Here is a 12500-nt window from a genome sequence, read left to right on the forward strand (position 1 = left end):
CGACCCCCGCCGCGGTCCCCCGCCGTTTTTGGTCGACGCCACACTCCTGCCGCCCGACGGCGGACTCCCACCCGTATCGCTCTCCGACCCGCAACACACGCTCGCTTGACCGCGACCGCTTGACCGGAACACGCCGCCGCACAACGGACCGCCGCGGCCCCTATGCCTTCGCCGCAAAGCGCGAACGGAGCGAACGCTACAGCCCCGTACCGGTTCCTCGCTTCGCGCGGGCACGGCCCGACCGACCCGGTCCTCGGAGCCAATCCTTCTTCCGAAGGTACGGATCCATTTTGCCGACTTCCCTTACCTACATTGATGCCATCGACGAGAGGCTGTACACCTTGGAGACCTGCTGCGGATGGTGGGTACGGACCGACTCGAGAGCTGCGAAAACCGGACCCGGATTTTCCAGGGCCGCCGAAAGCGCACCGGACGCCGCCCGAGCCGCGGCGCTCTACAGGTACCTTTTCCGTATCTCCGGACGAGCCGATTCCACGGACATGGTCCTTTACGAAGAAGAGAGAACTCTTCCCGGGGCTCCCGGCGACGTCTCCGGGCTCGCTTGCGTCACCGCGGTTTCGCCCGGGAAGCGACGGGCGCCGCCGACATCGCTGCCGACAGCGTCGCCACCCCCGGGCCCTCTCCGAGTCCGGGTTCGGGAATATTAACCCGATTCCCTTTCGACGGGAGGCCGGCCGCTTTTTTTTTGTTTGGGCTTTTGATTCGATTCGATTCGATTCGCTTTCCTTTCACCTTTCATAACGGATCCGGCGCCTTTCGGGAAGACTTTCGCCCGCGTCTTAGGACCGACTGACCCGTGCTCGACCGCCGTTGGCACGGAACCCTTCTCCACTTCGGTCTTCGAAGGTCTCGTTCGAATATTTGCTACTACCACCGAGATCTGCACCCGCGGTCGGCTCCACCCGGGCTCGCGCCCTAGGCTTCCGTGCTCGCCGCGGCGCCCTCCTACTCGTCGCGGCATCGTTTCGGCGCGAAAGTTCATCGCTCCTCGCCGCGACGGTCCGGCATCGGTCCGTCGCTCCAGCGCCATCCATTTTCGGGGCCGGTCGATTCGGCAGGTGAGTTGTTACACACTCCTTAGCGGATTCCGACTTCCGTGGCCACCGTCCTGCTGTCTATATCGACCGACACCCTTTCGGGGATCTCATGGGCGTCGCGTTAGGCACCTTAGCCGGACGTTTGGTTCATCCACAGCGCCAGTTCTGCTTACCAAAGTGGCCCACTTGGCACTCGCATTCGAGGTGACCAACCGCCCAGCGAAGCGTGCTGGCGGCGGCGGCCGGATGGGTCGGCTCCGTCGTTCGGGAGAGTCGGCCCGTTCCACCCGTTCCGAGTTCGAGAGTAGGTCGAGGCCGTGAACGGCCCCGGGGCCTCAATCGTTCGCTTTACCGGATGGAATTGCGACGATCGAGCCGCCAGCTATCCTGAGGGAAACTTCGGAGGGACCAGCTACTAGACGGCTCGATTGGTCTTTCGCCCCTACACCCGGTTCCGACGATCGATTTGCACGTCAGAGGCGCTTCCGGACTTCCACCAGAGTTCCTCTGGCTTCATCCCGACCGGGCGTGGATCGCCATCTTTCGGGTCCCTGGTCGCTCGCTACGCCAGAGTCGGCCGAGTCGTACTCGGAAAAAGGGGAAACCGACCCGGGGGTGATGCGCCCGCGCGCAGCGCCTAAACTCGACGACAAAATAGACTAGTTCAAGCCGCGGGATCTCACCGATGGGCGGAAGGAGGATATGGAAGCTGGCGCCCGGCAATTCCCCTTTTGGATGATGCGCCGGTCCCCTCTCGGGGAGGAGGGAAAAACAACCGCACGTCAGCCACGAGCCTTCCCTCTTCCTATCTCTCTCGGGAAGAGAGAAAAAAGGAAAAGTTGCGGGCAACCGCAGCAGCGACGGCGGAAGGCCGAAAACGCCGCGCGCGGGATCGGGCACGGCTCGGAGGCGGGTGAGGCGAGGATGAAGACGACGGCACGAGACCGACGACACCCCCCGACGACCCCCGGACGACTTTGCCACGACACCTCTCCCGATCGACGCCCTCCTACACGCTCTCTCGCTTTCGCTTCGCCTTCGGGGTTAGTCAGAGGTGGCCCCTACGACTCGCGAACGGCCAGGACTCCTCGGTCCGTGTTTCAAGACGGGTCGGGTGGGTTGCCGATGCACGTCGCTGACCCGGGGTGGCTGGGCGGCTCGAGTAAAAAAGCGTCGCCGAGCGACCTCTCCGGAAACGGAAACGGGCGCGGGCGGGGTTGCCCCCGACAAGAACCCGAAACGTCGGCGAGGTGCGTGACGGCGAGGCCGCGCCAGTCCTATCCCGCTCTCATCGCGCACGCGCCCGAGACGGTGGGGCGCCTAAGGAGCGACACACAGAGTGCGTCGCCCGCACGCGACTTCCGGCGGGATCAAAACGGACCGGCTCGCCACGTGTAACGGATCGTGTCAGATTTCCTCCGTTCCCGGCAGAAAGGGGCAGTTACGTTCGCGGACCGACGGCCGGTGGCCCCCGACTTCACAAGGTGGGAAGACGGGGGTTTTCAGGGTGATGAAACGCCTGCCGCCTACGGAAAAAAACCCGCGTGTTCGACCTGCACGCCGGGAACGGGTCGCGACGACGGACCGGAGGGGAAGTGCGTCCGGTGCCGGCCGCGCGGAGGTCGCGCCGAAGCGCCCGCGCCATGATTACGCCGAGCGATGATGAAGGGGACGGGTGCAGCGGAGTCGCGCGCGGAGGGAGCAGGAGGAAAGAAGAAGCGGCGGCGACGGATGCGGCGGGTTAGGGCCCGGCGGCAGCAGCGATCGAGAGGACGAGTCCCCTCCGTCGCAGCCAACCGACGCAGCCACCTACCCGACGCCGCGGTCGTCACCACGTTTCCCTTCCCGCTATCCACGCGGGCCCGTCTCCTTCGTCGGCGACGCGGGCACAAAAGCTGGAACCGCGGGGAACGAGTCCCCCGCGGACACGACGAACGACGACCTGTGCCGCGACGGCCTCTCTTTCAAGAACACACATCGAGTTTGGGCTCGAGCCTAGGCAGCACCGGACTGAGTCCCCCCGCGATCGCGGTGAGCGGTCCCACCCGTTTACCCCTGGGCGGTTTCACGTTCTCTTGAACTCTCTCTCCAAAGTTCTTTTCAACTTTCCCTCACGGTACTTGTCGACTATCGACTCGTCCCGGTATTTAGCCTTGGATGGAGCTTACCACCCGATTTGGGCTGCGTTCCCAAGCAACCCGACTCTCGGATCGAAGGCCGTCGCTCGCCGTCCGCACCGAATGGGCCTGGCACCCGCCGCGGGCGGCCCCGATCGAGGGAACTCCGAACTATGCGAGACGAAAACGAACGGCTGCCTTCGACCCATGCGCCACACGTCCCGAAGCCTTTAACTTGCGACGGGATTCGGCGTTGGGCTTCTCCCCGGTTCACTCGCCGTTACTAAGGGAATCCGGTTGGTTCTTTTCCTCCGCTTAGCGATATGCTTAAGTTCAGCGGGTCGTCTCGTCCGAGCCGAGGGCGGCGGTTTTTAGTAGAGTGTGGTGTTTGGAGGAGAGGAATCTCGATCGGTACCCTCCGTGTGACGACGGCTGGCCGATATAGCGCCCGTCCGACCGAAAATGAAGAAGCCAACAATTAAAAAAAAGCGTGGGTCCTCCCCATCCGACGTTGCGTTGCCTACGACGCGGCCACCTTTTTACGGTGCGACGGCCGTGCTCGTCGCGCTGCTCGAGGCGTCGCTGAGAGACACCTTCATGAGGCAGAGAGCGAGACGAGCAGGCGGCGCTTACGTCGGCAGTCGGTTAGGTCGGTACTTTTTTTTTGGTCTCCCTTCGGCTGCTTTCGGACAGACTCCTCCTGCTCCTCCTCCACAGTGTTTCTTCACGCGGTCGAAAAGGGAAAAGACTCCGCGGTCTGCCAGCGGGAGACGAAGGAGGAGGCCGGAGAGGGTTTTAAAAAAAAAAAGACATTGAAAGGAGTCAATTCTTTTTTTATTTTTCTTCCCCCCTCGTCACTCGCTCCTGCGACGTCCCGGTTACCACCGTGCCGAGGACCGGGCGGGCACGGGGACGGCAAGATGTCGTTTCGTTAACGGAGAAAGACATGTAACGTTCCGCCTCTCGACCGGACGTGGCCCCGAGACAAGGGATCTCGGGGCCGCAATGTGCGTTCGAGGTGTCGATGTTCACTGAGTCCTGCAATTCGCATCAGTTATCGCGGCTGGCCGCGCTCTTCATCGACGGACGAGCCGAGTGATCCCCCGTCCAGGGTTCAGCACTTGGTTTTTTTATATTAGTTTTTGTTTATATAGATTTAGTAGTGTGCGAGGAGGTCTGTGCGAGGAGGCGTGACGGCATTGCAATGTCGCGAGTAGTTTGTTTTTTTAGCTAGCGGCGGTGGCACAGCGGCTGCAAAAAAAACAAAAAAAAAACGATAAAGCGGCGACAAGGCAAAGAAGAAGCGGCCATCACTTGCGGTGGGCGAAAAAACAAACAGGTGGTAAGACGCGGAAGCAAGCAAGAAGAGCTGGGGCTTTAAAAACCTCCGCGTCACCACAAATCTATCTCTCGCTCCGCCTTTTATAGGTTTGTTTGCGCGCATTCGAGGCGTTGACGCCGACAGACAGAGGAGGTAGGCCGGAAAACAACAAACCAGTCTCGAACGGGAAAACGGTAATGATCCTTCCGCAGGTTCACCTACGGAAACCTTGTTACGACTTTTACTTCCTCTAAACGATCGGGTTCGGTCGTCTTCTCCAGGCATCGAACGCCGAGGCGTAGATGCACGAGTGTCGTGACGGACACGTCGCGCACTGCCCGGCGGCGTCGTCGGCCAGATCCGAGGACCTCACCGGACCGTTCGATCGGTAGTAGCGACGGGCGGTGTGTACAAAGGGCAGGGACGTGATCGACGCGGGCTGTTGACCCGCGCCTACCGGGAATTCCTCGTTCACGGGGTTGGTTACAGGCCCCGATCCCTATCACGGGAGGTGGTTCAGAGGTTTCCCAACCCTCTCGGGCCGGGGCGAAGTCCCCCGCTGATACCTCCAGTGTAGCGCGCGTGCGGCCCCGGACATCTAAGGGCATCACAGACCTGTTATCGCTCCGCCTCGTGTGGCTTTCTGCCACCCGTCCCTCTAAGAAGTGCGTGAGAAAACCGACCCGGACCCGAGCGCCACGGAGGACGCCGAGCCCGCCGTAAAAATCACTGACATCGGCGCACTAGTTAGCAGGCCGGAGTCTCGTTCGTTATCGGAATCAACCAGACGGATCGCTCCACCAACTAAGAACGGCCATGCACCACACACCCACCGAATCGAGAAAGAGCTATCGATCTGTCAATCCTACCGGTGTCCGGACCGGGTGAGTTTTCCCGTGTTGAGTCAAATTAAGCCGCAGCTCCACTCCTGGTGGTGCCCTTCCGTCAATTCCTTTAAGTTTCAGCTTTGCAACCATCACTCCCCCCGGAACCGAACTCTGGTTTCCCGCAGGCTACCCGCCGGTCATGGAAGCGAACGCCGGCGGATCGCCGGTCGGCATCGTTTACGGTCGGAACTACGACGGTATCTGATCGTCTTCGAACCTCCGACTTTCGCTCTTGATCGAGGAAAACGTGCTTGCCACACGCCATCGCTGCAGTTCGTCTTGCGACGATCAAGAATTTCACCTCTAACGTCGCAATACGAGTGGCCCCGACCGCTCCCTTCGATCATTGCCTCGCCGTAGACGGAGACCGACAGACGTAGACGAGGCCTCTTCCATCATTCCATGCTTATCGTATGCAAGCTTGAACAGCCCGCTCTGAGCACTCTAATTTTTTCAAAGTGAACGTACCGGCCGCCGCGGACACTCGGTTAAGAGCACCCTTGGAGGAGAAACCGCCGACCGCAACACGCGCGCAGACAAGACACGAAGCAGGGACTCGAGCGGACCGGGGGGTTCAAAAAAAAAGAGGAACTGCGCGGGAAAGGGAGAGGGAGAGAAGCGCGGGGGTCAGAGTGCGGGGATGCGAATGAACGCACCCAAACACACACACGTAGCACCCCCCCGTAGACTACTCCCGGAACCGAACCGACGACCACTTGTTTTTTTTTTCCCGGATCCCGATCACGACCTCCTCGTCCACCTCGCCGGCAGGGACCGCGTGGCGGGTATGCTAGCGGTTGACACCGGGCGGAAAGGCCGGGAATGCGAACGGACGACCAAAGTCAACGACGGACGATGGCGCCGCCGCCCCGGGGCCGCTTGCGCGACCACGAACCCGAGTTCGGACTACGAGCTTTTTAACCCGCAACAACTTTAATATACGCTACCGGAGCTGGAATTACCGCGGCTGCTGGCACCAGACTTGCCCTCCGGTTGGTCCTCGTTAACGGATTTGAAGTGTCCTCATTCCGATCGGCGGGGCCTCGACAGAGTCCCGCGTCGTTATTTTTCGTCACTACCTCCCCGTGCCGGGAGTGGGTAATTTGCGCGCCTGCTGCCTTCCTTGGATGTGGTAGCCGTTTCGCATGCTCCCTCTCCGGAATCGAACCCCGATTCCCCGTTACCCGTAGTAACCACGGTAGGCACTTAACCGACCGTCGACAGTTGATAGGGCGGACCCTCGAGAGACCCGTCGCCGGGCGTGAAAGCTCGTGCGATCGACCAGTGAGTTATCCAGAGTCACCAAAGCGGAGCGCGCCGCCCTATGAGCCCCGCCACCGAACGGACCCGCGAGCGGGAACGCCGACGACGGGAGGACGGAATGACGCGCATCGGTCTCAGTCTAATATGTAGCGCCGCGACCCGGAACGGCCGACGCGGGTGCCAGCGCGCGAGGCGTGGCGACGACGGCGCGCCGACCGATCGCGGCCTGTGTCACATGTATTAGCTCTAGAATTGCCACAGTTATCCATCGCCTCCGAGGAGGAATACGGTCCCGAGGATTAGGTCCGGTTCCTGAGCCATTCGCGGTTTCGCCCGTTCTAATGCGTGGCGTGAACTTACACTTGCATGGCTTAAGCTTTGAGACAAGCATATGACTACTGGCAGGATCAACCAGGTATCGTTGGAATTTGGGACTTTGTTTCGACAGAACGACAGACCGACCGACCGACCGACCGACATAAGACAGACAACTACAACGACGGGCACGTGTTTATTTATTTTTCGAGGGGGTTCGCCGTCAGAAGAAGCGCGCTGCCCGCGCTGATGGCCTCTTTTTTGTTTCTCCCCTGACTTGGACCGAGACCGAGACTCAAAGAACGAAAGCGACCAACGTCGACAACAACAACGACAACGGCACCCTTGACAGCGATACATACGACAAACGACAAGCAGCACGACGGCAGTGCACACGGACATCGAGGGTCAAGGTGCAGACTGAACTCGCCGAGGTCGTCGTCATCGTGGTCGCCATCGATTCCGTCTCGTCGTCGTCGTCGTCAACGTCCACGTCACAGCCGGCCGAGAAGAGAGAACAGACGACAGCGTCGACAACAACAACATCGACAACGGCACCCTTGACAGCGATACATACGACAAACGACAAACAGCACGACGGCAGTGCCACGGACATCGGAGGTCAAGGTGCAGACTGGAATCGTCGAGGTCGTCGTCATCGTGGTCGCCATCGATGCCGTCTCGTCGTCGTCGTCGTCGTCTTCGTCGTCGTCGTCGTCATCAACGTACCAACCGACCGAGACGAGAGAGCAAGCAACAACGTCGACAACAACAACGACAACGGCACCCTTGACAGCGATACATACGACAAACGACAAACAGCACGACGGCAGTGCACACGGACATCGGAGGTCAAGGTGCAGACTGAACTCGTCGAGGTCGTCGTCATCGTGGTCGCCATCGATGCCGTCTCGTCGTCGTCGTCGTCTCCGTCGTCGTCGTCGTCGTCGCCAACGTCAACGTCAACATCACAGCCGTCATCGGGGAGGAGCTGGACCAGGGCAGCGGCGGCGTAAATTTTCCCGTCACCTTCGTCGTCGCCTTCGTCGACCGACCGACCGACCGGCGTCGTGTTCGTGCTCGGAAAACCGAGGAGAGACAACGTGCACATGGCGCGTTCTCGCAAGCGGCTCCTCGGTCCGATTTTTTTGGGCGGCTTTTTCGAGCTTTTTTTTTTTTTTCTCACCCTTTCGTCCGTGCGACGGCGAACGTTAGGGGAAAAAAAAAAAAAAAAAAAAAAACGACAACAACGCGGCGGACCGGGCGAACAACATCGTCGACACACACGACATTGACGACCGGTCCCCCTTTTCACAATCGCATCGAGATAAAAACGAACGAGTCCGATTCGAGCACCGAGTCGCGAGCGGGAGGACTGTCGGTGCAAGTATCGATCACTGACGTGAGCGCTTCGCCGGACAGAGGATGGCTCATCCGGCAGCCGTGCAAATCGACGGTATGGGAAGAACGAACAAGAAGAGCAACGACTTGATCGGCGGCTTGGGAACTGCGGACGGTGAAAACGGGTTAATCGACTGCGACCACGACTGCTCGATCGATCTTCTTTGGCGCTAACAAAGGTGGAGGTGGCGCAAGAAGGGACTAGCGCTATCACCGTCCACGTATCAGAAGATGCGGCGGCAGACGTCGACGCTTATGCGTTGTCGGACGAGAAGTCGCTGCAGCACGTGTACCGCGAGCGGGACGTCCAAGGTTTTGCCAGACGGAAAGAAATCGGGTGTCAGCGAACGTTCACACGGCTGTGAGATCGGACGCTGACAGGAGTAGGAGGCGGCAGGCAGGCGGCGGTTACGGCGGCGGCGCCTGCTGCTGCTCATCCTCCTGTTTGCTGCGGCGACTTCCAGGACGGGAGAGCATCGAACAACGTACGTATGGTTACAAGGGGATCAGGATCTACATAGTGCATCCCCCGCGGCTATTTTTGTTTGTTTGTTCGCTCGTTCGTTAATTCGTTCGTTCGTTCGTTCGTTCGTTACAATGTACGTTTTTCCGTTCGACGGCGGCAGAGAGCGGCGGCGTTTCTCCCTAATCCGGAGGATTTATCGGTCGCACAGCGATGGGTCGTTCGGCCGATCATCGAAAGATTCGCAGGTAGTGGTTGAATGGCAGAACGGCAGCAACAACAGCGGCGGCTGAGAGCGGCGAACGCTGAGGCGGAAGCAGAAGCTGCAGCAAACGTATCGGCTAAACATGGTGGACATAGATATGGCTGACGACGCGGGTACCACGACGACTATGGAACCAGGAAAGGAGCCGTTAGTTGTTCCAACATATCGTTCGACACGTCGAGCAGCCCTAGGTCCACGGAGAAGCACACACACGTACCACGTATTATAACCTAACGACGATGAGCGGGCGCACGGTGGCAGGAACGAAGGCGCGGATCAAAACAAGTTGGAGCGCGGCGACAGCGATAACGGTGACAGCCCTAGGCGGCGGAGATGCCACTTTCTGACGCCTTTGCGACAAGCCGTAGAGACGTTCCGGACCACCACGAGGCAAAGAGTCGCTGCTCCGACGAACCGACACACCAAAGTGTGCTTCCTACCGAACATGTTTTATAAAACTTTCAAACTGGAAAACCCCAGAATGGTGTTGGTATTCGTCCAGACCCACCTCCGACACTGAAAATGGTGGTCAAAAAAAACGTCGATTATACGAAGCGACATTCTGGTCGGCGATTTTCCAGTTTTACGCCTACTGCCACATGGGGATGTCGGTAGGGCGTCGCAAAGTGCCTTCTCGACGCCTAGGCACACCAGGACTTTGTCATTTTTTTCCCCCCTCGACATTCCTGGGTCCGGTCTATTCCGATTTTACACCTACCGCCATGTGGGGGTGGCAGTAGGCGTCGAAAAGTGCCTTCTTGACCGCTAGCGACACCACTACTTTATCGAGCTCTGGAGGCCCGCACACCGACCCGGGGCCGCGGAGTCGACCCCGGGGGCCTCCTGGCGTCGCCGCCGCTCACTTGGACGCCTTCCGCAACCTGTGGTCCCGCTCGGGCCGCCGGGAGCCTCGCCGACCTGACCGGTGTCGGTAGGCGTCTGGAAGCGCCCGGCCGACCTGGACGAGGTCCCCCTGGCCCCCGGGGGACACCCCTTAGTTGGATGGGGGTGCTTCCCGGGCACACATGCAACCCGCGGCCGCCTACCGACAGCCCCCTTCGCTCGATCGCTACTCCTTTCCAACATATGTCGGAGAAGCCGGCGGTTGTGAAACCCCAGAAATGGTGTTGGTATTCGTCCAGACCCACCTCCGACACCTGAAAATTGGTGGTCAAAAAAAACGTCGATTATACGAAGCGACATTTCTGGTCGGCGATTTTCCAGTTTTGCGCCTACCGCCATGTGGGGGTGGCAGTAGGCGTCGAAAAGTGCCTTCTCGACCGCTAGCGACACCACTACTTTATCGAGCTCTGGAGGCCCGCACACCGACCCGGGGGCCGCGGAGTCGACCCCGGGGCCTCCTGGCGTCGCCGCCGCTCACTTGGACGCCTTCCGCAACCTGTGGTCCGCTCGGGGCCGCCGGGCGCCTCGCCGACCTGACCGGTGTCGGTAGGCGTCTGGAAGCGCCCGGCCGACCTGGACGAGGTCCCCCTGGCCCCCGGGGGACACCCCTTAGTTGGATGGGGGTGCTGTGCTGGGGCACACATGCAACCCGCGGCCGCCTACCGACAGCCCCCTTCGCTCGATCGCTACTCCTTTCCAACATATGTCGTGAGAAGCGGGGCGGTTGTGAAACCCCAGAAATGGTGTTGGTATTCGTCCAGACCCACCTCCGACACCTGAAAATGGTGGTCAAAAAAAACGTCGATTATACGAAGCGACATTTCTGGTCGGCTATTTTCCAGTTTTGCGCCTACCGCCATGTGGGGGTGGCAGTAGGCGTCGAAAAGTGCCTTCTCGACCGCTAGCGACACCACTACTTTATCGAGCTCTGGAGGCCCGCACACCGACCCGGGGGCCGCGGAGTCGACCCCGGGGGCCTCCTGGCGTCGCCGCCGCTCACTTGGACGCCTTCCGCAACCTGTGGTCCCGCTCGGGGCCGCCGGAGCCTCGCCGACCTGACCGGTGTCGGTAGGCGTCAGTCAAACTTGCTTAAGAGGCAAAGCCTCCTCACACCTTAAGAGAGTCACAGTAAGTCCCGCCGTTTACCCGTGGTCGTCGTCGGGGGTGCCGGTCGGTGTGTTTCGGCGTGTTTCTTTCTTACTTTAGCTCGCTCCTATAAGCTAACTCAGCAGCCCTGCTAAAATCAATTTATCATTATTTTCAATCTATCGAAAATCTTAATTTATTATTATTTTCCAACTATCGAAAATCTTAATAGAGTTGGGGTTTTTTTGTTTGTTTTTTTTTTAAATTCCATTGTAACAACAGACAGCCAGCCAGCAGCATGTGGTGTCGGTAGGCGTCTGGAAGCGCTTGAGGAGGCAGAGGAGTTGGCAAGCTCGCTAAACTGCCCGCTGGTGTGGTGGTGTCGGTAGAGGCGTCTTGAATATACCCGGTCGCTCGATCGACGACGACGACGGCTAGGTGGCCGAGGAGGAGGACTACCTTACCTACCTAGCCGAATAGCCGTGGTAGTCGTCAGTCAAACCTTGCTTAAGAGGCGGCAAAGTCCCGCCGTTTACCCCCGTGGTCGTCGTCGGGGGTGCCGGTCGGTGTGTTTCGGCGTGTTTCTTTCTTACTTTAGCTCGCTCCTATAAGCTAACTCAGCAGCCCTGCTAAAATCAATTTATCATTATTTTCAATCTATCGAAAATCTTAATTTATTATTATTTTCCAACTATCGAAAATCTTAATAGAGTTGGGGTTTTTTGTTTGTTTTTTTTTTTAAATTCCATTGTAACAACAGACAGCCAGCCAGCAGCATGTGGTGTCGGTAGGCGTCTGGAAGCGCTTGAGGAGGCAGAGGAGTTGGCAAGCTCGCTAAACTGCCCGCTGGTGTGGTGGTGTCGGTAGAGGCGTCTTGAATATACCCGGTCGCTCGATCGACGACGACGGCTAGGTGGCCGAGGAGGAGGACTACCTACTACCACCTAGCCGAATAGCCGTGGTAGTCGTCAGTCAAACTTGCTTAAGAGGCGGCAAAGTCCCGCCGTTTACCCGTGGTCGTCGTCGGGGGTGCCGGTCGGTGTGTTTCGGCGTGTTTCTTTCTTACTTTAGCTCGCTCCTATAAGCTAACTCAGCAGCCCTGCTAAAATCAATTTATCATTATTTTCAATTATATCGAAAATCTTAATAAATGAGATTTGGTTTTCATGTGAATGTTTCATCTATAAGTTTAAAACTTTGTTTATAAAAGAAATCATGTTAATGACATCGACTGCGGCCGGGTGCCGGAACCCCGTAAGGCATTTTTTCACTCCAACTTATTTTAATAAACAGCCAGTCTAGAGATTAAGGAAGGAAAAAAAATTAATTATAAAAAATAATATTCGTTCGGAACGGATCGAGGAAAAAACAAAAAACACGCGGAGAAATAATGGTCTCTCTCCACACCGCTTCGTCTTTCC

The 12500-nt window shown here is 58.6% G+C and overlaps 2 non-coding genes and 1 pseudogene across 2 annotated transcripts in view; all 3 read right to left on the reverse strand.

Annotated features, from left to right (window-relative positions):
- LOC145275191 (large subunit ribosomal RNA) overlaps positions 1-3539 on the reverse strand; it is a 5715-nt gene extending 2176 nt beyond the window's left edge. Inside the window, exon 1 of the ribosomal RNA XR_013867082.1 lies at positions 1-3539. This exon is cut by the window's left edge and continues 2176 nt beyond it. This is a non-coding gene — a ribosomal RNA (large subunit ribosomal RNA).
- Positions 3540-4132: 593 nt separating this feature from the next.
- Positions 4133-4290, reverse strand: LOC145275190 (5.8S ribosomal RNA). The gene has a single exon (XR_013867081.1). It is a non-coding gene; the product is annotated as a 5.8S ribosomal RNA (ribosomal RNA).
- Positions 4291-4691: 401 nt separating this feature from the next.
- On the reverse strand, positions 4692-7064 carry LOC145275195 (small subunit ribosomal RNA; annotated as a pseudogene).
- Positions 7065-12500: the final 5436 nt, after the last annotated feature.

The sequence above is a fragment of the Euprymna scolopes genome, unplaced genomic scaffold (genome assembly GCF_053919585.1).
Source record: "Euprymna scolopes isolate OS-2025 unplaced genomic scaffold, ASM5391958v1 sca631, whole genome shotgun sequence".
Taxonomy (NCBI): Eukaryota; Metazoa; Mollusca; class Cephalopoda; order Sepiida; family Sepiolidae; genus Euprymna; species Euprymna scolopes.